The 27,154-nt window shown below is 38.0% G+C and overlaps 1 pseudogene; it reads right to left on the bottom strand.

Annotated features, from left to right (window-relative positions):
- LOC100457060 (DNA-directed RNA polymerase II subunit RPB3-like) lies at positions 1 to 27,154 on the bottom strand (annotated as a pseudogene).

The raw sequence follows: 27,154 nt of genomic DNA, 5'->3' as shown, positions 1-27,154 counted from the left end.
AAATCCAGCTGCTGGCTTGAATCCCCATTCTTGCTGAAGCAGCAAGCTGCAGCTAGTTTATAGTTAGCATGTCACTCTGGATCTCCTGGCTTAATTGAGTTTGTAAATCACTCAGCTTCTTCTTCAATCCAGTGAGGGCTAAGAGGACATCATTTAAGGACACAGAGAGCCATAGGAATTCATGTTGTAGTAAAACCTTTCTGGCTTGCCCGTGGGGTCACAGGGCACCTGTGACTCATCCTCATCCCGCTCCAAGTGCTCACTCTTTGGCCACTCCTTGGGTTTGGGGTACACTGCATGCCTCATGGCATTGTCTGGATTGTATTCAAAAGCCACCCCTGCAGTAGGGTTCAACTTGGCATGCTCCTTGCTAAAACACTTTTTTGTATAGACTCAAAGTCTCAGCTCCTGGCCCTTTCTCAACTTGATGATGAGAATGTCATCCTGCTCCACGTAATCGTTAGGGTCATCATCTTGGTTCACTGGAATGACCTGGGGGCTGTTGGAGATGAGGTCTCAAGATGTGACATGTCAAATCTGGTTGTCATTGCACTGCACATCGAGGGTGAACTCCACCAAGCACTCGGCAGAACTCTTCACATGGTCAGTCCCGGAAGGATAGCAGCTTGTCCACAATGTAATCACTAATGAGGGGAATTAATCTAAGTTTGTGAGCCATGAACTCATCATGAAGAACTGAGGAATTGGTATCAATTTGAACCCAGTCAATGACTATTATGGGCACCTCAGAGAAGAAGACACTCTGAATCGAAATGGCCACTGCCGCATTGGTGTTCTGGATGATAAACTTGACATTGTGGGCTGGTTGGCTTATGGCATCACACCCCCTATTTGTGTGTGTGTGTGTGTGTGTGCGCGCGCGTGTTTTAGCAATCTTTTATGGATTTCAGTGTCTACATATTTTATAATACTTCTCAGTTTAGATTATTACTAAGAATTTTATTCTTTTGGATTCAGTTGTAAATGGACTGCCTTCTTCATTTTTGTTTCCAGTTGTTCATTGGTAGTGTACATATACTCAACTGATTTTTGTGTGGTGATTTTGTATCCTGCAACTTTGCTTAATTGGTTTATTAGTTCTAATGGTTTGTGTATGTGTGTGTGTCTGTGTGTGTGTAATTGTCAAGGTTTTCTACATATAGCGTCATATTATCTGCCAACAGTGAAAATTTGTTTTTCTTTCTTTCTGATTTGGATGCCTTTTTATTATATTTCTTGCCTAATTTCTCTGGCTAGGACTTCCAGTAGCAATGTTGAATGGAAGTGGTCAGAGTGGGCATCCTTAACTGGTTCCTGATCTTAGAGGAAAGCTTTCAGTTTTTCATTGTATAGCATGACGTTAACTGTGGCCTGTATTATGTTGAGGTAATTTTATTCTATTAGTTTATTGAGTGTTTTTATCATGAAAGGGTGTTAAATGTTTCGGATGCTTTTTCTGCATATATTGAGATAATAATGTAATTTTTATCCTTTATTCTGTTAATGTGGTGTCTCATATTGATTGTTTTTGGATTTTGGCCATCCATGTAACCCAGGGATAAATCTGACTTGGTCTTGGTGCATCCTATACATTTTGTTATGTTCTCTTTTCATTTTTATTTGTCTCAAAATATTTTTCTAAAGTTTACCTTCTGATTTATTCTTTGACTCATTGATTATTCAAGAGTGTGTTGTTTAATATTCACATATCTAAGAACTTTTCCATTTTCCTTTGCTTTTCGTTTCATTCCATTGTTGTTGGAAAATATAATTGGGACAGTTTGAATCTTCTTAAATTTGTTAAGACTTGTTTGTGACTTAACATGTGATCTATTCTGGAGAATGTTTCATGCATGCTTGGGAAGAATATGTATTCTGCTGCTGCAGGGTGGAATGTTCTGCAAATGTCTGTCAGTTCCGTTTGATCTATAGTCTGGTTCAAATCCTCTTATTTATTTATTTCCTTATTGATCTTCTGTCTGGATATTCTATCAATTATTGAGAGTGGTATATTGAAATTCCCTACTGTTATTGTGTGTTGTCTATTTCTCTATTAAATTCTTTCATTGATTGCTTCCTATATTTGGGTGCTCTGATTATGGGCACATGTATATTTATAATTGTTACATATTCCTTGCAGATTGACCCTTATATCATTATATAATGTCCTTGTCCTCCTTTGTCTTTTTGGACAGTTCTTGACTTAAAATCTACTCTGTCTGTTATAAATTTGGCCACTCTTGCTGTCTTTTTTGACTACAATTTGTGTGGATTATTTTTTCTATCCTTTCACTTTCAGCCTGTGTGGGTCTTAAAGTCCAAAGTGAGTTTCTTGTATACATCATATAGTTTCGTCTTGTTTTCTTTAAATCCATTCAGCCACCATATCAGTCTTTTAATTGAGAGTAAAATTTACTTACATTTAAGGTAATTATTGATAGGAAAGGACTTACTATTGCCATTTCTTAAATTGCTTTTTAGCTGTCTTGTAGGTTTTTGAGTCACTTTTGCTCTCACTGTCTTACTTTGTATTTTTCTGACTTTTTTGTAGTGGCATGTTTTGATTTCGTTCTCATTTTCTTTTGAATATCTGCTATATAGGTACTTTCATTGTGGTTGCCATAAAACTTACATAAAACATGTTATTGTTAAAATAATCTACTTTACACTGATAATTTCAATTCCATACAAAAACGCTTAACTTTTACTCACCTGCCCCACACTTTATGTTACTGATGTCACAAATTACATCTTTTTATATTATATACCCATTGCTAGATTTTTATAATTATTTCTTATACTTTTATCTTTTAACTTTTATACAAAAATTAAAAGATTTATACAGCATTGTTACAATATTACAGTTGTCTTAGTTTGTTAAGGCTGCTGTAATAAAATACCATAAGTTGTGTAGCTTATAAACAACAATTATTTGTCACAGTTCTGGAGGCTGGGTAGTTTAAGGTGAAGGTGCCAAGAGATTTGGTATCTGATGAGGGCCCACTTCCTATTCATAGACTGGGCCTTCTCTCTGTGTTCTCACATAGTAGAAGAGGCAAGCAAGATCACAGGGGCCTCTTTTGTAAAAGCATTAATCCCATTTATGAAGGCTTGTCTCTCATTACCTAATTGTCTCCCAAAGTCCCCACTTCCTCATACCATTATCTTGGGGATTAAGATTACAGCAAATGAACTTTGAATGCACACAAACATTCAGATCACAGCAATAGTATTCTTTATGTTTTTATGTATTTACCTTTACTGGTGAGCTTTGTATTTATGTATGCTTTCATGCTGCTGTTTAGCATGCATTCCTTTCAACTTGATAAACTCCCTTTAGCACTTCTTATAAGGCGGTCTAGTGATGATGGATTCCCTCAGCTTTTCTTTATCTGGGAGAGTATTTTTCCTTGATTACTAAAGGATAGGTTTTCTGGATACAATATTCATGACTGGCAGGTTTTTTTTCTGTCAGTGTTTTGATATATCATCCCACTTCTCTTCTGTCTTGGAAGGTTTCTTCTGAGAAATCTGGTGATAGTCTCTTGTTCATAACAATTTGCTTTTCTCCTGGTGCTTTCAAAAAAATTTTTTTTTGACTTTTGACAATTTGATTATGATGTTGCTTGGTGCATGTAGAATTTCTCAAATCTAGATGTCCATTTCCATCCTTACATTTGGGAAGTTTTCAGCCATTATTTTATTAAGTAATGTTTCTGCCCCATTCTCTCTCTCTTCCCCTTCTGAAACAACAATAATGCAAATATTGGTCCATTTGATGGTGCCTCATATGTCCTTTAGGTTTTCTTTATTCTTTGTCATTCTTTTTTCATTTTGCGCCTCTAGCAGATAATTTCCCATGACTCATATTCAAGTTTGCTGATGTTTTCTTCTGAATATCAAGTCTGCCATTCAACTTCTCTAGTGAATTTTGCAGTTTATTTTTTTTTTCAGCTCCAAAACTTCTTTTTTATATTTTCTGTATCTTTCTTGATACTTTATTCTGTTCATTTGTTATTTCTTTGAGCTCACTGGGCATCTTTATGACAATTATTTTGAATTCTCTTTCAAGTTGTCCACATACCTCTTTGTAGGTTCAGTTTCTGGAGATTTAGTTTATTCCTTTGATTGAGCCATGTTTCCTTGTTTTTTCATGCACCTTGTAGCTTTGTATTAGGATCTGTCACTGCTCCCAGTCTTCAGACTGGCTTTGTTTAGATAAGACTCCCACTAAGTAGCCCAGAAAGAGATTCTGGAATCCTCTGAAACTTTTTTGGGGTATCTGGGCCTGTGCATGCAATTTCTCAGAGAGGCTTACTGTGTTTTTTGTTTCCCCTCAGGAACTCATTATATTTTCTGATGTCTGTCTGTGCCACCACAAGTTCTCTGGTTCTACAGCTGCAAGTTTCCCACTCTCTTTTGTTGTCAGTGGCTGGCAAACATCCAGGGCATGCCAGCTTCCTATCAGTACACTGAATAAGGTGAGACAGTTATCAGTTTCTCAGAAGCTGGTGTTCCAAGAAGCTAGAATGACAGACTCATTTCTCGCTCCTTTCTCCTTCCCTCTTGAAGGAGAAGCCTTGAGTTGTGCATCTTCTCTTGATTTTACTGAGGTGTGGTAGCTATAGCAAATTGCCTACTGCTATTTTTTTTAAACTTTTGCTCTCAGTGGCTCCAAGGCATCCAAACTATGTTAGTTCCATCAGTGCTCCAAGTGAGGCAAGACAGAAACTAGTCCCTTGGGCAGCCCTCTGAAGAGCCAGAATGCCAACACATGCTCCACTCTTCTCCCTCCTTGCCAAGAAAGAAGTCTTAAGTTGTGCACTTCCTTCCCCAATTGTGCCATGCTGTGCCAACCATATCAAGCCACCTGATGCTTTCCATTGTCCTCAGTGACCCCCAGACATTCAAATTATGCTAGTTCTGTTGGCACACCAATCAAGGAAGTAAGAGACCAGTTTCTTGGGCAGCTCTCTGAAAAGCTGGAATGTTGGAGGCATGCTCCATTCTTTTCTCCCAGAGGAAAAAGATGTGAAGAGGCATTCTGTCTTGGCACTGAGCTGTGCTAACTTGGGGGAGAGGCTGACACACGTAAATGAAATTGCTCTTCTTACTCAATTCAATTTGACTATTCTGTACTTTGTGCACACTTGGAATACTGCAACATCTTAATTGGAATCTGGAATTTGTATAAAAATGTTTAGTGTGTACATTTGTGAGCAATTAGTGTTTCTGTGTGGGAATGAAGGCTGGGACTTCCTATTCAGCCATATATAGTTAATTATGTGGATAACTATCTTTATTCAGATCACTCATGTTATCAAGAAACTATCCATTAACAAAACTCTCACTTGAAAAGTATTTTTCTGGAAAAAATACTTTTTTATTTAGTGTCTAGGTGTACAATCTCTACTTGGTATGGAGGAAGTCTTGTTTACATTGAAATACGTACTATAAATAGGATATAAGTAGGTAAAAAGGGGCTATATCCTGGGCTCTTCACTTGGAAGCTTTAATTTCAGCAATTTGAACAGGTCTCTCATTGTTCTGAAACATCCCTCTCCCAGGAGAAGATGGTTGGGTTTAGTGTAGGGGTGAAGACATGTTCAGAAGAGGGAATTTTTACTTAGGGATTGCAGAGTTAAGGTTTTAACAATATATTTCCAACTTTTATGATGCAACATATAATTTTTGTCATTTTAATGGAAGATAATAAATTTTATGTCCAGATATTCAGAAGAGGGAGGAATTGTTATTTTGTTTGTGTGTATTTTCCTCTTTCTCCTTTGCTCCCCTTCTTGCTGGGAGTTCCCATATTCATTTCCTTCGTATTGGTCTACTTGTTGCCATCTCTTCCTGTTGAATGCTTTCATAAATTTTATATTTCCCCTTGTAGATTGTCATGCAAGCACTGCTTATTATTTCTTGTTTATCTTTCTTCTCCAATGACTATTGTGTTTTCCTTTTCTCCTTTATCTGACCCTCCCTTTCTCTTCTTTAGAATAGTTGCTTACTGCTTACAGGAGTGCTTTGAATGCTAATGCTATAATTCAGACACTGATTTTTAAACAGAATCCAAAGATTACATTTGAGGCTGGCCTGACTCAGTATCTGCCATATGCCACTAAAATAATCTATTGTTTATTACTGTTTTATTGTGTTCTTATACAGTTTTATACTGCTTGGGTGTGATCTGGCACTGTTAGCTTTATCCACTTCAAAATTAACCAAGCCATCTGGAGGAGTATAATTTAGAGGGGGAGCACATGGGTTTGTGAATGCTGACATCTTGATTGTGCTCTGAGGGTGTCTCTTATGTTTCTTCATACTCCAGTTTCATCCAAATAAAGCACAAAAATTAAATCACACATCTACTCGCACGTCCCCACATACACATTTTGCAGGCTTCACTGAAATATCAAGAAAACGAAAACAATAGTCTTTGGGTTCCTTTAAATCATAACAAGTTTGTGGTATTTAAATATATTCAAGCATGAAGTGATATTTAAACAATGCCTTGATAGTTTTTTCCCAGTATAATTTCTCATTTTTTCTCATTTTATTGCCTAAGTATTTTATTTATTTGTTTTCTCCCTCCATTTCTTCCTCTTTTTTCCTTCCCCTTTCATTCCTTTCCTTTCTTCTCCTCTTCTCTCCTTTCCTGTTCTCTCCTCTCTTTTTTTTCCTTTTTTCTCCTTTCATCTACAAATCCTTGTGAAGGAAATTGTTAGCCAGAGTCAAAGATTTCAGTGATGAACAAGATAGGCAAGGAGATGTTTGATAGGAGGACACACACAATATATAGACATAAATAGTAAATAATATATTATTTTCTATACTTAGTTAAACAAGAATAAGTTATAGTTATTTGAAAGAGATTGGTAGATGAGAGTAAGGTAGCTATTTTTCTATAGAAAGTAAAGTAAGGCATCTCTGAGCAGGTAGCATCTGAGCTGACACCTAAATAACAAGAAATAGTCAACAACAAGAGGACTTAGGACTCAGTATTTCCGGCAGACAAACAGCAAATGTGAGCTTCACAGGGTTTAAGAACAATCTATGAACAGTGAATAAAAGAAAAAAGGAAAAGACAGGAATTTAAAGAGGTAGGCAGGGTTCCGTTCACGTTCACAATGCTGACGGTCACGAGGAAGGGGTTAGATTTTATTCCAGTTGTAAGATGAGACTATTGGAGGATTTTAGGCAGGGAAGTGATGTGATTTGATTTATGTTTTAAAAAGATCACTATTGCTTCTGCATAGTGGATGAGGAAAACAAAGCAAGACACATTAAATGGTTTGTCCTAGACTACAAGGTAAATCATAGAACAAGAACTGTCTTCTGACTCCAAATCCAGCCTTTTTAATCATTTACCTTGTGACCTCATCATTTTCTATTTTTTAAAAATCATTTTGTCCTCCAGACATGATCTTCATTTCTATCTTCTCAGATTATTCTAGCAGTTACTAAATTACGTTTTTATTTATTCTTCTCACAGATTGACCTTGCTAGGTTGTAGAGGCATGTTCTATCATCTTTATTAAGGTATGCCATTTAGTGAGGGTATGCTTAGTGCAGGTTGTATGTATAATTAAATGTAAAATTATGATCCTACAATAAAACACAACAGATTAATAACTTTCCTACTGAGAGGAAACTGAAAAGTAAGACAATAGTAAAGGAAAACTAATTCTTTATGTTTGTAAGTGATTTTCATCAATGGCTTCCACTAATTCTTTTCAATTTTCCAAATAAAATTTAATTAACTTTTAATTTTCTTTTATAAAGTCAACTTTTGTCTAGAGAAATTTGAGGGTGAGGAGGATAATCCATGCATAATTTAAAAATGGAAATTTTAGATGAAGCATGGATACTGCATTTCTATCTTAATTTAGATAAAGTGAAACAATAAAACTGTGACCAGTCTTTGCATTCATTATTTTTTTCATTAATTTGTTTACTCATTCATTTCTTCATTCAATAAAACTTTACCACATTCTTATGTGCCAGGCATGGAAAGTCTCATGTATTTGACTTCTGACATGCTATTCTTTCTTCCTTTGTCCATTTCTTATTCCATTGGATAATTTACTTTCCTGACTCTTTCATGTGTCCTAGCAGTTTAGCTGTGAAGTCCATCTTGCATATCTATGCAGATTAAACTTGGATAATCATGTTTTCCCCGTCAATCTATTCCTATGCTTCCCGAGCTCCCTGTGCCCACACTCACTCCTCTCCTTTTGTTGGAGCAACTTGATCTTTACTGACACATTCAAGCCCAGTTCATTCTCTGAAACTTGCCCTGCCCTTAGTCTAGGGTATTTAAGGAATCCTTTCTGAGTAACTTGCAGGACATGACATCAAAAGTCAACATTACTGCTAATTCTGCTTGTGGTTCCTTCATTTTCTGTTTGAAATAATGATGCATTTTCTTTTCTCATTGGTTAGTTCTCCATTTGAAATTCTGTTTTCTCCCAAGTAAAGCATTTCATTAGGCTGATAATCCTTGCTTAAACTGTAGTCTCCTATCTGGGCCAGACTTCTCCATCTAGTCTCTGCACATCATTTACTTTGAACACTTCTGTCTACGTTTGTTTCACTACAGAGATATTACCTTAGGTGAGACACTATTTCTTGCCTGTATAAGCTGAGAAATATTCTAAGGTATTTCTAGACATTCATCTCCTACTCAAAGGAATTCACTACAATCTGTTCATCTTCCTAGTTCCCTCACCATACAGACACTGACATCTCTAAGATCACAAATTAATTTCTTTTTGGCATATTCAATGGGCTTTTATCAAAGGCTCCCCTGTGTTAGAATCTCTGCACATTTATCTTCTGTAACTCAGTTTTTTGCTGGTTCTCATCTCTCCTCTGGATTCTCCATGGGTTTCTTCTATGTGTTTTTTCCTTTAATATTGATGTTTTCCAGGCTTCTGTCTCTAAGCCATTGGTCAAAATATTTTTTATTGATACATGATAAATTTAAATGTGTTTGTGGTATATGTGACATTTTGATACATTCACATAATGTGTAATAATCAAATCAGGGTAATTTGGATATCCATCACCTTAAACATTTATATTTTCTTTATGCTAGAAACATTGTAATTATTCATCACTAGCTCTTTTGAAATGTGCAATAGGTTATTGTTTACTCTAATTACTGATTTACTTAATACTAGGGATTATTTCTTCTATCTGACTTTATTTTTATACCTCACTTTATCCCTTTCTTCTCCTTACCTGCTTGTCATTTTTAATACTCTGTGGGTGATCTTGTCCAGTCTCTTGTTTCAACTGCTGTACAACCCAGCCTTAATCCCCATGCTCTAGATTTATATATTTAACCTTCTGTCAACCACTTATCATCACGTTTTGAAATCTGAATGTGTCATCTTCCCTCTAAATGTCTCCTCTTCCTGAATTGCTGTCTAATCCTTTTCCTCTTCCACAGTTCCGTATCTACCCATCCATAGTTCTAATACTTTTAACGCTTAAGTGTTTCTCAACTTTTTCTGCTCTTTTTCTTTTATCCCCACTACCTACTTCTGGCTGGATCATCACAGCTGTTTTTATGACTCTATCTGCCTCTAGTTTTGTCACATTTAAGCCTGTCTTCTACACCTCTGCTGGCTAAGCTATCCCTTTCCACTGCCCCTATTGGCAGCTATCTTATAGTAATCTTCAGCTCAATGCCATTTCTCCATTTATTCCAAAATGACCACTATGATGCTGGAATTCTTGCCCAATCTCTCCCTGCCATGCTGAGTTAGGCGTCCTTCAGCTATACTCAAGGATATTATGTGAATATCTATATTATCTTAATTATCTGTTTATATATCATACCTTCCTTTGCATTTTCAATGTTACCTTGCCTACTACTACTCACAAAATACAACTCAGGTATTACTTGTGGGTTGCTTCATTTTCCAGTAAGTTTATTTCAATACGGAGGTAATATGGATGCTCTTAGTATCTTGGCACTTATTTTTCTTATCCTTTTCTTTTTTTAGAAGGTGTTTCACTCTTGTTGGCCAGGCTGAAATGCAATGGCACGATCTCGGCTCACTGCAACCTCTGTCTCCCGGGTTCAAGCGACTCTCCTGCCTCAGCCTCCCGAGTAGCTGGAATTACAGGCATGTGCCACCACACCCACCTAATTTTCCATTTTTAGTAGGGACGGGGTTTTACCATGTTGGTCAGGCTGGTCTTGAACTCCTGACCTCAGGTGATCTGCCTGCCTTGGTCTCTTAAAGTGCTGGGATTACAAGCATGAACCGCTGTGTCTGGCCCATTTTTCTTATTCTTAAACATCCTACTAAACATTTTGGAGCTAGTTGTATTGGGAGGTTTATTTTCTATGTGGATGGAGCAGTTTTAAAAAGCTGAAATAAGTGAAATCTTCCAAGTGATTTAAAAAATTTTTAAGCCCATGTTTCCACCTACTAAAATTCAAAAATATTTACTATAGAAGATGACTAGTCTTCTTTATGACAGTTATTTTAATTTAAAAGGAATTAAAAGGATATAACTTTTCTTGAAACATTTGCACTTATTCTTAATCATGCTGTCAATTCATTATATGATTTTGGATTACTTGATTAATGTTTCTATTTCTTCTCCATTAATACTAATTACTCCTAATAATTATAAGAATTATTATTCTATCCAATTTAGAAATCCTGCTATGGAAGCTATTTTTATAGTGTATAATGATTAATGCATACCATGTCCATGTAAACTTTCAATTTTTAAATGTGACAACTACTTATCTATTGAATACTTACTATGTGCTAGGCACTGTTCTTGAATGCTTTATGCATAAAAGCACATTTAATCCCATCATAGCCAATAAAGTATTATTACCTTGATTTTACAAATGAGATAACTCAGATATGCTGACATCGAGTAACTTGGCCAAGCATACCTGTTATGGATCGAATTGTGTCCTCCCAATATTCATGTGTTGAATCACTAACCCCTGATGTGACTATATTTGGAGATAGAGTTTTTAAGGAGGTTAATAAGGTTAAATGAGGTCAGAAGTGTGGGGCTATAATCCAATAGGACCTATGACCTTCTAAGAAGAGGAAGACACACCAGACATGCACATGCACAGAAAAGAAGACCACGTGAGGGCACAGCAAGAAGATGGCCATCTGCAAACTAAGAGGAGAGGCCTCGTTAGAACCCAACCCTGCACCATGATAATGGACTTCCAGCCTTCAGAGTTGTGAAAATAAAATTCTGTTGTTTATGCCACCAAATCTGTGGTATTCTGTTATGGAAACCATAGCAAAATTATACAATGCCCAACAAGCAAATAGCAGAATGGAATTAAACCCATAAAGGATGGCTTCAAAGGCAATGCTGAACCACTACACTGCCTTTAAAAATTGTCCTAACAGTTCAAGTTCAATTACAGAAAGTTTACAATAATTAGATGTTAATACTTTTATGCTTAACTTTATATTTCTATTTCAAATGCTTATTTCCTTTTCAATAGTTAATATTTTCTGGACAGCAATTCTGGACTATTTTCTAAATTCTCTGTTTTCTAAATTCTTATGTCATGCCCTCTGTCATAAGAATGTTTATACCCTATGATCTTCTAAAAATAAATCCTTAAAAGGTGATATGGTTTGGCTCTGTGTCCCCACTCAAATCTCATGTTAAATTGTAATCCCCATTGTTGGGGGTTGGACCCAGCGGAAGGTAATTGGATCAGGGGGTGGATTTTCCCCTTGCTGTTCTCACTATAGTGAGTAAGTTCTCAGGAGATCTGGTTGTTTAAAAGTGTGTAGCACTTCCCTGTTTGCTCACTGTCTCTCTGTCTCTTGCTGTGACATGGTAAGACATGCTTGCTTCCCCTTCACCTTCCACCCTGATTGTAAGTTTCTTGAGGCCTCCCAGCCATGCTTCCTGTACAGCATATCGAGCTGTGAGTCAATTAAACCTCTTTTCTTTATAAATTACTCAGTCTCACATAGTTCTTTATAGCAGTGTGAAAATGAACTAATATAAAAACTTTGTACTAGAGGATTTGGGCATTGCTATAAAGATACCTGAAAATGTGGAAGTGACTTTGAAACTGGATAATGGGCAGAGGTTGGAACAATTTGGAGGGATCAGGAGAAGACAGGAGGATGAGGGAAGTTCAGAACTCCTAGAGATTTGTTGAGTAGTTTTGACCAAAACACATATTGTGATATGGACAATGAAGTCCTGCTTAAAGTGATCTCAATGGAGATGAGGAACTTATTGGGAACTGGAACAAAGATCACCCTTGCTATGCTTTAGCAAAGAGACTGGCAGCATTTTGCCACTGCCCTAGAGATCTATGGAACTTTCGACTTGAGAGAGGTGATTTGGGTTATCTGGCAGAGGAAATTTCTAAGCAGCAAAGCATTCAAGAGGTTACCTGGCTGCTTCTAAAATCCTATGGCCATTTGCATAAGCAAAAAGAACTTATATTTAAAACAGAAGAGGAGCATAAAACTTTGGAAAATCTGCAGCCTTACCATGTGGTAGAAAAGAAAAATCAATTGTCTGGGAGGAAATTCAAGCCTGCTACAGAAGTTGCATAAGTAAAGACAAACAAAATGTTAATTGCCAAGACAGTGGGGAAAATGTCTTCAAGATATTTCAGAGACCTTTGTGGCAGCCCCTCCCATCACAGGCCTGGAGGCTTAGGAGGGAAAAAAGGTTTCATTGGCCAGGCACAGGGCCCTGCTTGTCTATGCAGCCTCCGGACATGGTACCCTGTATCCCAGCTGCTCCAGCTCCAGCCATGGCTAAAAGGGGTGAAGGTACACCTTGGGTCATTGCTTCCTGTGTTGTTGGACCTGTGGGTATACAGAAGGCAAGAGTTGAGGTTTGGGAGCCTCCACCTGGATTTTAGAGGATGTATAGAAATTCCTGGATGTCTAGTCAGAAGTTTGCTGCAGGGGCAGAGCCCTCATGGAGAACCTCTACTAGGGCAGTGAAAGTGGAAATGTGGGGTTGGAGCCATCACACAGAGTCCCCACTGGGGCACAGCCTAGTGGAGCTGTGGGAAGAAGGCCACTGTCCTCCAGACCGCAGAACTGTAGATCCAATGACAGCTTGCACCACAAATCTGGAAAAACCACAGGCACTCAATGCCAGCTTGAGAAAGCAGCCACAGGGGCTGGACACTGCAGAGTCACAGGGGCAGAGCTGCCCAAGGCCTTGGGAGCCCAACCCTTGCATCAGTATAGCCTAGATGAGAGACATGGAGGCAAAGGAAGTTATTTGGGAGCTTTAAGATTTAATGACTGCCCTGCTGGGTTTCAGATTAGTGTGGGGCTTGTAGCCCCTTTGTTTTGGCCAATTTCTCCCATTTAGAGCAGGAACATTTACCCAAAGCCTGTACTCCCATTGTATCTTGGAAGTAACTTGCTTTTCACTTCACAGACTCATAGGTAGAAGGGATTTGGCTTGTCTCAGATGAGACTTTGGACTTGGACTTTTGAGTTAATGCTGGGATGAGTTAAGACTCTGGGGGACTGTTGGGAAGGCATGATTGGTTTTGAAATGTAAGAAGGACATGATATTTGGGAGGGGCCACGAGTGGAATAATATGGTTTGTTTCTGTATCCCCACTCAAACCTCATGTTGAATTGAGATCTCCAGTGTTGGGCGAGAGACCTAGTGGGAGGTGATTGGATCATGGGAGCAGAATTTCCCCTTGCTGATCTCATGATAGTGACGGAGTTCTCATAAGATCTGTTTGTATAAAAGGGTGTAGCACTTCCCCCTTAGCTCTCTTCTTTCTCTCTCTCTCTCTCTCCTGCTCTGCCATGGTAAGACATGCTTGCTTCCCCTTTGCCTTCTGCCATGATTGTAAGTTTCCTAAGGTTTTCCAGCCATGCTTCCTGTACAGCCTGCAGAACTGCTTTTTCCTTTATAGATTACCCAGTCTCAGGTAGGTTTTTTGTTTTGTTTTGTTTTGTTTTGTTTTTTTGAGATGAAGTCTCACTCTGTTGCCCAGGCTGGAGTGCAGTGGTGTGATCTTGGCTCACTGAAACCTCTGCCTACAAGATTCAAGCGATTCTCCTGCCTCAGCCTCCTGAGTAGCTGGGACTACAGGTGCATGCCACGACACCTGGCTAATTTTTTTGTACTGTTAGTAGAGATGGGGTTTCACCGTGTTAGCCAGGATGGTCTTGATCTCCTGACCTCATGATCCACCTGCCTTGGCCTTCCAAAGTGCTGGGATTACAGGTATGAGCCACTGCGCCTGGCCAGGTAGTGTGAAAATGGACTTATATAATATTTTACTCCAAAACTACTGTGTCTTTTGATTGAGAATTTAATCCATTTAAATTTAAGATAATTATTGACATGCAAGAACTTACTGTTGCCATTTTATTACTGCTATTTCCTTTGTTCCCTTCTACCAATCTTCCTGTCTTCCTTTGTGATTTGCCTTCCTTTGTGATTTGTTGAATTTTTATAGTGTTATGCTTTGATTCCTTTCTTTTTATCTTTTCTGTATCTTCTAGAAGTTTTTTCTTGGTGGTTACCATGGAGTTTATACATAACATTTTATGGTTATAACACTCTATTTTAAGCTAATAACAACTTAACTTCAATTGCATACAAAGTCTTTACACTTTCACTCTGCACCCCCACCATATTTTATGCTATTTATGTCATACCTTACATCTTTTAATTTTATAAATCCATTAACAAATTGTTGTAGCTATAGTTATTTTTGATATTTTTGCTTTTATCTTTTATGCTAGAATCACAAGCTACAGTCTTTGAAAAAAAATTAGTAGATTCAGAAATTTTTTCTGAGAGAATTCTGAATTCCTCAAAATGAACTCTGTCAGTTTATTGTGAGACAGCATCAAGCTGCTCTAGACTCTACAGTTCTCGAACACTAGTAGTTCCTTATTATCTCAGTGGATGTTGTATTTAAAACTAAACCTAAAGGGGGACTTCTGTGTTATTTCCTCCTTCAGATCATGTAGACTTCAGTTGGCAGAGTTACTCAGTATTATTTACTTGGAAAATCCTCTGTAACCTAAAAGTCCTAGCTCTCCTGACACTAAGGATGACAATGGGACACTTAAATGTTAGCTGCCTATGAAGGGCTGTCCCTCTACCCCCTTGTTCCCTCTGAGTCTGATGCTATTAGCTACTTACAATCTTAATAAACTAAATATTTTTTGGATATTTGGATTAAATTTTACTAAAGTATTTGATAGGGAAGAATCATGTACTGCATTTAAGAGTTTAAGTATACCTTTTTCATAGTTCTATACCCTAGAAAACAAATTATATGACTCTTTTTTAATGTGTTCTTTTCATACAATATAACAGTGAGCATCCCACCCCTTATTTCTTCCTTATGGCATGCATTTTTGAAAGCATATAGTTTGTTTTTAATCATATATAGTGTTACTTGAAGAAACTTACCCTTTGCTTATGCTCACCTCCAGCATTTTAAATTCATAACCTTAGGAGGAGGAGCCAAGATGGCCAAATAGGAACAGCTCCAGTCTACAGCTCCCAGCGTGAGCGACACAGAAGATGGGTGATTTCTGCATTTCCATCTGAGGTACTGTGTTCATCTCACTAGGGAGTGCCAGACAGTGGGCACAGGTCAGTGGGTGAGTGCACCGTGCGCCAGCCGAAGCAGGGGCTAGGCATTGCCTCACTTGGGAAGCGCAAGGGGTCAGGGAGTTCCCTTTCCAGGGGTGACAGACGGCACCTGGAAAATCGGGCCACTCCCACCCGAACACTGTGCTTTTCCGACGGGCTTAGAAAACGGTGCCCCAGGAGATTATAGCCCGCACCTGGCTCAGAGGGTCCTACGCCCATGGAGTCTCGCTGCTTGCTAGCACAGCAGTCTGAGATCAAACAGCAAGTTGGCAGCGAGGCTGGGGGAGGGGCGCCCGCCATTGCCCAGGCTTGCTTAGGTAAACAAAGCAGCCGGGAAGCTTGAACTGGGTGGAGCCCACCACAGCTCAAGGAGGCCTGCCTGCCTCTGTAGGCTCCACCTCTGGGGGCAGGGCACAGACAAACAAAAAGACAGCAGTAACCTCTGCAGACTTAAATGTCCCTGTCTGACAGCTTTGAGGAGAGCAGTGGTTCTCCCAGCACGCAGCTGGAGATCTGAGAATGGGCAGACTGCCTCCTCAAGTGGGTCCCTGACCCCTGACCCCCGAGCAGCCTAACTGGGAGGCATCCCCCAGCAGGGGCAGACTGACACCTCACACAGCCGGCCAGGTACTCCAACAGACCTGCAGCTGAGGGTCCTGTCTGTTTAGAAGGAAAACTAACAGAAAGGACATCCATACCAAAAACCCATCTGTACATCACCATCATCAAAGACCAAAAGTAGATAAAACCACAAAGATGGGGAAAAAACAGAGCAGAAAAACTGGAAATTCTAAAAAGCAGAGTACCTCTCCTCCAAAGGAAAACAGCTCCTCACCAGCAACGGAACAAAGCTGGACGGAGAATGACTTTGACGAGCTGAGAGAAGGAGGCTTCAGACGATCAAATTACTCCGAGCTATGGGAGGATATTCAAACCAAAGGCAAAGAAGTTGAAAACTTTGAAAAAAATTTAGAAGCATGTATAACTAGAATAACCAATACAGAGAAGTGCTTAAAGGAGCTGATGGAGCTGAAAACCAAGGCTCAAGAACTACGTGAAGAATGCAGAAGCCTCAGGAGCTGATGCGATCAAATGAAAGAAAGGGTATCAGCCCTGGAAGATGAAATGAATGAAATGAAGCGAGAAGGGAAGTTTAGAGAAAAAAGAATAAAAAGAAACGAGCAAAGCCTCCAAGAAATGTGGGACTATGTGAAAAGACCAAATCTACATCTGATTGGTGTACCTGAAAGTGACGAGGAGAATGGAAACAAGTTGGAAAACACTCTGCAGGATATTATCCAGGAGAACTTCCCCAATCTAGCAAGGCAGGCCAACATTCAGATTCAGGAAATACAGAGAACGCCACAAAGACACTCCTCGAGAAGAGCAACTCCAAGACACATAATTGTCGGATTCACCAAAGTTGAAATGAAGGAAAAAATGTTAAGGGCAGCCAGAGAGAAAGGTCGGGTTACCATCAAAGGGAAGCCCATCAGACTAACAGCGGATTTCTCGGCAGAAACCCTACAAGCCAGAAGAGAGTGGGGGCCAATATTCAACATTCTTAAAGAAAAGAATTTTCAATCCAGAATTTCATATCCAGCCAAACTAAGGTTCATAAGTGAAGGAGAAGTAAAATACTTTACAGACAAGCAAATGCTGAGAGATTTTGTCACCACCAGGCCTGCCCTAAAAGAGCTCCTGAAGGAAGCGCTAAATATGGAAAGGCACAACCGGTACCAGCCGCTGCAAAATCATGCCAAAATGTAAAGACCATCGAGACTAGGAAGAGACTGCATCAACTAACAAGCAAAATAACCAGCTAACATAATAATGACAGGATCAAATTCACACATAACAATATTAACTTTAAATGTAAATGGACTAAATGCTCCAATTAAAAGACACAGACTGGCAAATTGGATAAACACTCAAGACCCATCAGTGTGCTGTATTCAGGAAACCCATCTCACGTGCAGAGACACACATAGGCTCAAAATAAAAGGATGGAGGAAGATCTACCAAGAAAATGGAAAACAAAAAAAGGCAGGGGTTGCAATCCTAGTCTCTGATAAAACAGACTTTAAACCAACAAAGATCAAACGAGACAAAGAAGGCCATGACATAATGGTAAAGGGATTAATTCAACAAGAAGAGCTAACTATCCTAAATATATATGCACCCAATACAGGAGCACCCAGATTCATAAAGCAAGTCCTGAGTGACCTACAAAGAGACTTAGACTCCCACACATTAATAATGGGAGACTTTAACACCCCACTGTCAACAATAGACAGATCAACGAGACAGAAAGTCAACAAGGATACCCAGGAATTGAACTCAGCTCTGCACCAAGCGGACCTAATAGACATCTACAGAACTCTCCACCCAAAATCAACAGAATATACATTTTTTTCAGCACCACACCACACCTATTCCAAAATTGACCACATACTTGGAAGTAAAGCTCTCTTCAATAAATGTGAAAGAACAGAAATTATAACAAACTATCTCTCAGATCACAGTGCAATCAAGCTAGAACTCAGGATTAAGAACCTCACTCAAAACCGCTCAACTACATGGAAACTGAACAACCTGCTCCTGAATGACTACTGGGTACATAACAAAATGAAGGCAGAAATAAAGATGTTCTTTGAAACCAACGAGAACCAAGACACAACATACCAGAATCTCTGGGATGCATTCAAAGCAGTGTGTAGAGGGAAATTTATAGCACTAAGTGCCCACAAGAGAAAGCAGGAAAGATCCAAAATTGACACCCTAACATCACAATTAAAAGAACTAGAAAAGCAAGAGCAAACACATTCAAAAGGTAGCAGAAGGCAAGAAATAACTAAAATCAGAGCAGAACTGAAGGAAATAGAGACACAAAAAACCCTTCAAAAAATTAATGAATCCAGGAGCTGGTTTTTTGAAAGGATCAACAAAATTGATAGACCGCTAGCAAGATTAATAAAGAAAAAAAGAGAAAAGGATCAAATAGATGCAATAAAAAATGATAAAGGGGATATCACCACCGATCCCACAGAAATACAAACTACCATCAGAGAATATTACAAACACCTCTATGCAAATAAACTAGAAAATCTAGAAGAAATGGATAAATTCCTCAACACATACACCCTCCCAAGACTAAACCAGGAAGAAGTTGAATCTCTGAATAGACCAATAACAGGAGCTGAAATTGTGGCAATAATCAATAGCTTACCAACCAAAAAAAGTCCAGGACCAGATGGGTTCACAGCCGAATTCTACCAGAGGTACAAGGAGGAGCTGGTACCATTCCTTCTGAAACTATTCCAATCAATAGAAAAAGAGGGAATCCTCCCTAACTCATTTTATGAGGCCAGCATCATCCTGATACCAAAGCCTGGCAGAGACACAACCAAAAAAGAGAATTTTAGACCAATATCCTTGATGAACATTGATGCAAAAATCCTCAATAAAATACTGGCAAAAAGAATCCAGCAGCACATCAAAAAGCTTATCCACCATGATCAAGTGGGCTTCATCCCTGGGATGCAAGGCTGGTTCAATATACACAAATCAATAAATGTAATCCAGCATATAAACAGAACCAAAGACAAAAACCACATGATTATCTCAATAGATGCAGAAAAGGCCTTTGACAAAATTCAACAACCCTTCATGCTAAAAACTCTCCATAAATTAGGTATTGATGGGACGTATCTCAAAATAATAAGAGCTATCTATGACAAACCCACAGCCAATATCATACTGAATGGGCAAAAACTGGAAGCATTCCCTTTGAAAACTGGCACAAGACAGGGATGCCCTCTCTCTCCACTCCTATTCAACATAGTGTTGGAAGTTCTGGCCAGGGCAATTAGGCAGGAGAAGGAAATCAAGGGTATTCAATTAGGAAAAGAGGAAGTCAGATTGTCCCTGTTTGCAGATGACATGATTGTATATCTAGAAAACCCCATTGTCTCAGCCCAAAATCTCCTTAAGCTGATAAGCAACTTCAGCGAAGTCTCAGGATACAAAATCAATGTACAAAAATCACAAGCATTCTTATACACCAATAACAGACAAACAGAGAGCCAAATCATGAGTGAACTCCCATTCACAATTGCTTCAAAGAGAATAAAATACCTAGGAATCCAACTTACAAGGGATGTGAAGGACCTCTTCAAGGAGAACTACAAACCACTGCTCAAGGAAATAAAAGAGGATACAAACAAATGGAAGAACATTCCATGCTCATGGGTAGGAAGAATCAATATCGTGAAAATGGCCATACTTCCCAAGGTAGTTTACAGATTCAATGCCATCCCCATCAAGCTACCAATGACTTTCTTCACAGAATTGGAAAAAACTCCTTTAAAGTTCATATGGAACCAAAAAAGAGCCTGCATCACCAAGTCAATCCTAAGCCAAAAGAACAATGCTGGAGGCATCACACTACCTGACTTCAAACTATACTACAAGTCTACAGTAACCAAAACAGCATGGTACTGGTACCAAAACAGAGATATAGATCAATGGAACAGAACAGAGCCCTCAGAAATAATGCCATATATCTACAACTATCTGATCTTTGACAAACCTGAGAAAAACAAGAAATGGGGAAAGGATTCCCTATTTAATAAATGGTGCTGGGAAAACTGGCTAGCCATAAGTAGAAAGCTGAAACTGGATCCCTTCCTTACACCTTATACAAAAATCAATTCAAGATGGATTAAAGACTTAAACATTAGACCTACAACCACAAAAACCCTAGAAGAAAACCTAGGCATTACCATTCAGGACATAGGCATGGGCAAGGACTTCATGTCTAAAACACCAAAAGCAATGGCAACAAAAGCCAAAATTGACAAATGGGATCTAATTAAACTCAAGAGCTTCTGCACAGCAAAGGAAACTACCATCAGAGTGAACAGGCAACCTACAAAATGGGAGAAAATTTTCACAACCTACTCATCTGACAAAGGGCTAATATCCAGAATCTACAATGAACTCAAACAAATTTACAAGAAAAAAACAAACAACCCCATCAAAAAGTGGGCGAAGGACATGAACAGACACTTTTCAAAAGAAGACATTTATACAGCCAAAAAACACATGAAAAAATGCTCACCATCACTGGCCATCAGAGAACTGCAAATCAAAACCACAATGAGATACATCTCACACCAGTTAGAATGGCAATCATTAAAAAGTCAGGAAACAACAGGTGCTGGAGAGGATGTGGAGAAATAGGAACACTTTTACACTGTTGGTGGGACTGTAAACTAGTTCAACACTTGTGGAAGTCAGTGTGGCAATTCCTCAGGGATCTAGAACTAGAAATTCCATTCGACCCAGCCATCCCATTACTGGGTATATACCCAAAGGACTATAAATCATGCTGCTATAAAGACACATACACACATATGTTTATTGTGGCATTATTCACAATAGCAAAGACTTGGAACCAACCCAAATGTCCAACAATGATAGACTGGATTAAGAAAATGTGGCACATATACACCATGGAATACTATGCAGCCATAAAAAAGGATGAGTTCATGTGCTTTGTAGGGACATGGATGAAATTGGAAATCATCATTCTCAGTAAACTATCGCAAGAAAGAAAAACCAAACACCGCATATTCTCACTCATAGGTGGGAATTGAACAATGAGAACACATGGACACAGGAAGGGGAACATCACACTTCGGGGACTGTTGTGGGGTGGGAGGAGGGGGGAGGGATAGCATTGAGAGATATACCTAATGCTAGATGACGAGTTGGTGGGTGCAGCGCACCAGCATGGCACATGTATACATATGTAACTTACCTGCACATTGCACACATGTACCATAAAACCTAAAGTATAATAATAATAATAATAATAAATAAATAAATAAAATAAATTCATAACCTTAGTGCTACCTTAATGTTGGTTTTCAAAATTCCAAAGTAGTGTAAAAAGAGAGCAAGAAAGCAAAAAATAAAATAAAATATACAGAAATAGGGAAGGAAATGCAACCATTTTGGAGAGAAAACAGGGCATGAGTGTGAGATATGTAATAGTAATCTCTAAGATCCAGCAGTAAAACGACATGATTGAATATACGATGTACTGGTGATTGAAAGTATCATATATTTCACATTAAGACAATTAAACATAGATATGAGGTTAATTTTATTTCTTTTCCTTCCAGGAGATGCATATATCTGTAGATTTTTTATAGAAAGAAAACAGAGAGAGGAATCAATCCACACTCTAATACTCTTGTTTCTAAGTAATCTAATGACAACTCTTATAATTAAGTTTTTTTAAAAAAGTCAATGTACTGAAATGGGAATCATGAGATCATACAGCCATTTAACATCTCGGTTACATAAGTGAGACTTCTTCTTAAATTAATTAACCAGAGAGGGTACACACAAAAAGCACAATGAGTCAAATCTTTTCATCACAAACTTAGGTTAGCTGCGTAGTTTTGAGCTTTTTGGAAACTTGCCAAAATAAGTTTTTACATATCACATTATAAGTTGGAAAAAAACTAGCATTACAGAGTAGCCTCGCTGAAATGAATTTTCAGATAAAAACAAAGGGTTAAATACAATAGTTGGTGAGGAATTTGCTGAACCTCCTTGAAATTTATTTCTTCAAATTTTTAATTCATTCATTCAATATATTTGAGTGTCCATCATTTATTAATAACCTATTAGTTCATATGTTGTTTAGCTGTATTTTTTTTAAATGGACCTTACTTCATTATTTGAAATATTTAAGGTGGAGTGTACTAATTGGGAAGGGGATTTAAGTGTGATTACTGGGTAAAGCACTTGACTTATCAAATACAGCTCACCCAGTACACAGTGCAAATAACACACAATTAAATACTTCAATCATAGAAAGTGACTTAGATAAGCAGATATCAGAGAAACAACTCATAGGGAATTATTTGTTACACAGAAATTCTATAAGCAAATCAAACAAGGATTGTTTTCCTAGTGAATATCTGCTAAGACATGGGGATAGCTTTATCACATAGAATTATTTTAATGGAAATTTCAAGATTTTAAGCTAGAACACAAGCAGAGAGGTAGCAGAAACTTCCAGGAACTTGGAACGAATAAGAGTACCTTTTGTTTATAGAATGTGTACTTTACAAAATGAGTTCACCCTCATGGTTTTAACAACACTGTGAAGTAGGCATTGGGAAAGCTAAGCCAGAGATTTTAATTAGGAAGAACAGCATGGGTAATTTGGTAGTTTTAAAATTGTATTCTAGATCAGGGCTTCTCAAGTTCACTGTGTACACATACCACCTGGGGATCTTGTCACATGGTAGTCTGATTCACTGAACCTGGAATGGGGCCTGAGATTTTTCAAGGCTTTCATGCTCTCAGGTGATGCGAATGGCCACTTTGAGGAGGAGCTTTGGAAGAGTCCTAGGAGTCAGAGTTTTTCTTGCCTTGTGGTGTTGGGAAGGGAGGTGGGAGAAGTCAGGTGAAAGACCCTAAGGCTCTTGCTTCTCTTCACTGCAATGATATCATTTCGATCTGATAATATATTAAAGTTGCACATGGGCCTTTACTTGAAGAATTGTTATAATTAATAAGATTTTTTTCAGTCTTTGAAACCAAAAAATTGTTTTCAAAGTCTTGGGGGAAAAATCACTAGGTTCCCACCATGTCTCCAGCAGTATCTATCCTCAGTCTCACTGAGGGTGTTTGCTCTTCTCTAAAGTGAGTGAAATCAAAGACAAAATCTCCAAGACAGTAGCCACCAATATTATAATTTGTATATCACTTCTAAAGTAAAACTGCTAGTAAGTAGTAAATCGGAGGTTAGCCGCAGATCTTCCATGTCCATGGCTTTTGACACTGCACCACGTGTTTATTCAGATATTTCTATCAGTCAGGAAACATATCTGGCCCTTTTGTTCATGATGAGTAATAGAGGAATCATTGCTTTCGCTAGAGGATTTTATTTAAAAAAAAAAAAAATTAGAGGGTAGTAACATCTATTGGAAATGAGAATGTGATGAGAAAGGAGAAATGCCTGCGCCTTCCTATTTATAGGTGATTCTTGGTTGTCTGGGAAGGTGCAACATCAATGAATCATAAATATGGAATGGGAGGGATCTGGAGATTTTCTAATTTGAGTATAGTATTGTACTCACAGATGTTAAGGAATTAGTCCCATGGTGACCCAGATAGTTAGTGGCAAATTAGAGTAGGCCTTGGATCTCCTGATTCTTATATGAATTCTTCTGCATCTTTTTTAGTCCTATAACAAATCTCCCACCAGTACTGGTAATATAAAGTCGTTCTGTTTGGTTGAAGGTTTCATACATTTTTTTTTTCCTTCACCCCCTGCCTCCAATTCTCCTACTAGGCCTGTTATTTGATGAAGATGATATAAGTAGAAGCAGAGCAGCACATAGTGTGACCACTAAAGGCCAAAGACCACACACTGGGTACCTGAAGGTCAACCAAACTGCATAATCCCTGTTTATCTTCATTGTAGAAATTGCCATAACCATGAGTTCTTTAGAATCTTTGGTGTTCTTAGTACATCCTAGTGCAAGAACCCCTCACTGAGATCGTAGGTAAGGAGTAGAATTTTGTGATAGGGTAATGTGAAGCCATGGTGACAATAAAAGATAGCATTGAAGGAGCTTCTGTATATACAATAAAAAAATTTAATTCAATATTTAAAAATTTTGTTATTAATATACTTATTACTTCAGCAAAGTAGACAGTATTTATTGAGAAGTTAGTACTTAGTAGACACTGTTCTAATGCTTTATAGATCTAATATCTTTTAATTCTCAAGTGCATCCAATTTCAAGTGCGTGTATTTTCAGAGTGATAGCTAAAAAATATGGAAAAAACATTTTACTCATAGGCTTCTGTCACTACCAGATTGATTTTTCACTGACTCTACAGTTGTTCGTCTGACTGCACCTAATCACGTGGTTTCTCAGGCATCCTGTGACCCATCTTGGTCTGTCACTGGAGACCTCTCACCTCTTATCTGGTCTTGAAATGTACAGCCTGCAAAGGCCTCTGAGATCTACGTTTTTTGTTGTTGTCGTTTGGTTGGCTTTTTAGGACACAAAGAACTATTTAAAACCCATCACTATTTTCTGTTTCTATTTTTTTCCATACAACCTCTAGATCAAGTGCAAACAATAGAGTAAATTTAATTTTACGTGTACTAATTCTCAATTCAGTATTTTTGACATCAATGGTTGAAGTGTCCTAGATTTAGTTGTTATTGTTCCACTTTAATTATTATTTGCTACAGGAGCATCATGGTTCAGGTTAAAGGATCAAACTAGTTGCTGTATCAGATACACCCTTACATTCTCTTTCTCATGCAATACTGATCTGTCAGCCACAAATGTAAACCTAAAATATCTACCATATGTTTTCTCTGGAAAAAGGAGTTCTATGAGGTTGAGAACTGCTGTGTAAAACACTGTATATTACTAACCTGTCAGAATGTCTATGTGTTTTCTATCTCAAGAATACTGGTATTAGAGAATGCCAGTCTTCCCTCCATGATAGTTATTGTATGTAGGTTTTACCTAGGATATACCAGGGACTCAAGATTCGCACTAAACACAACAGATGATCCTGCCTTCATGGAGATAACATTCCAGTAAGAAGATATACATTATAATTGTATGGACATGGATCATATTCTTCTTAGTCCTCTCCCTGTTTCCATCTGCTTCTTTAATAATAAGACATTTTATTTCCACAAATAAAATTTTCCTGAAGGCTCCAGGAATATTATCAGGTTATCAGTAAGATTCATTTGGAATTTACACATTTGTCATCTTGTGTTGTCGTCTACCTTTTAAAAAATGTGCAAGTGTCCATGTATGTTATTGCAGCACTATTCACAATAGCAAAGACTTGGAATCAACCCAAATGCCCGTCAACGATAGACTGGATAAAGAAAATGTGGCACATATACACCATAGAATACTCTGCAGTCATAAAAAAGGATGAGTTCATGTCCTTTGCATGGACATGGATGAAACTGGAAACCATCATTCCCAGCAAACTAACACAAGAACAGAAAACCAAACACTGCATGTCCTCACTCATAAGTAGGAGTGTAACAATAAGAACACATGGACACAGGGAGGGGAACATCACACACTGGGGCCTGTTGGGGGGTGGGGGCTAGGGGAGGGATAGTATTAGGAGAAATACCTAATGTAGATGAAGGGTTGATGGGTGCAACAAACCACCATGGCACACATATACCTATGTAACAAACCTGCACGTTATGCACACGTGCTCCAGAACTCAAAGTATTATATATATATGAATGAAGGTAGATTTTACTTAATAAGCTAATTTCTTGTAGTCTATATTATTGCAACAATAAAATATATATAAAGTTGAAGAAATGTGCAAGTGTCTTTTCTCCATAAGATTTTTTTAATTTCTAAGGGCAGGGATCGCCACCTACATGGTTTTATTACATTTTATTTTGCAAATATATAAGCATACAAGGCAAGTATAAAGAAAAATAAAGTGAACACCAGCTTAGCAAATAAAACACAGCCTGCACATTTGAAGTGCCGTTAAGCATTCCTCTCTGATCACGTCTCATTTCTTCCTTGCCTCTAGAGGGAGCCACCGGTATTTATCTTCCACTGTGTTTTTAGTACAATAACTGCAGGTACTCTTAGCTGTATATAATATCCTTTTGTACGTTTTAAAAGTTTGTATACAAAATCTTATACCATATTGTTCTGTGTTCATTTGACATTTTCTTCCAACATTTTTGTTCATGGGAATCCTACACATTGTCAGTCATGCCTGTAGTTTATTGCTTTTCTCTGCTACATACTATTTCATTATTTGAGCATAGCATAATTTATTTATTTATTCTCTTGCTCTTGGACATTTGGATGTTTTCCCGTAATTTTCTAATTTTCTAAGTCTTTATACATATAATGTCTTGTAGGTGAAAGATATTAAAGACACTACATAATTTTTATTCCAAATTATAAGCCATCATCGTATTACTTTCTCCTGTTATGGAGATCAGTTCATCTCATTTAGTTTACTGTATGTTTTTCAGTTTAAATGTGTCTTCATAGTGAACTGGAATAATGCCAAATCCAGTCACAGTCTTCTACTAATACGCAGATTTCAAGCTGAGATCACAAGCAGGAAGGATGGCAGCTAGAGTAGAGATAACATTTTCAGGGTCATTTCAGGAAATGAAAGGTCCAAATAGAATTTGATTAGGAATTGAAATATGGTGCCTAACCTGTAGTGAACCATTGCTGCTGAATGTCCTTTTTAGGCAAACAAACATTGTTATTGTGCAGTATTTCAGCATCACTTTCTGGACAGGACTGAACTCATGAGTTATTTGTAAATGAATTACAACTTTCACGGGTCTTTTTTCTATAAAGAAACCTTCCAGAATTGTTTTAAATGCAGCCATTGGCTCATGGCTCATATAACTCAGTGCTCTAGAGGACAAACTTGCCAT

Source organism: Pongo abelii, chromosome 22 (genome assembly GCF_028885655.2).
Source record: "Pongo abelii isolate AG06213 chromosome 22, NHGRI_mPonAbe1-v2.0_pri, whole genome shotgun sequence".
Classification (NCBI taxonomy): Eukaryota; Metazoa; Chordata; class Mammalia; order Primates; family Hominidae; genus Pongo; species Pongo abelii.
The sequence above is the reverse complement of the archived record's forward strand: the minus strand, read 5'-3'. Positions and strand labels throughout refer to the sequence as shown.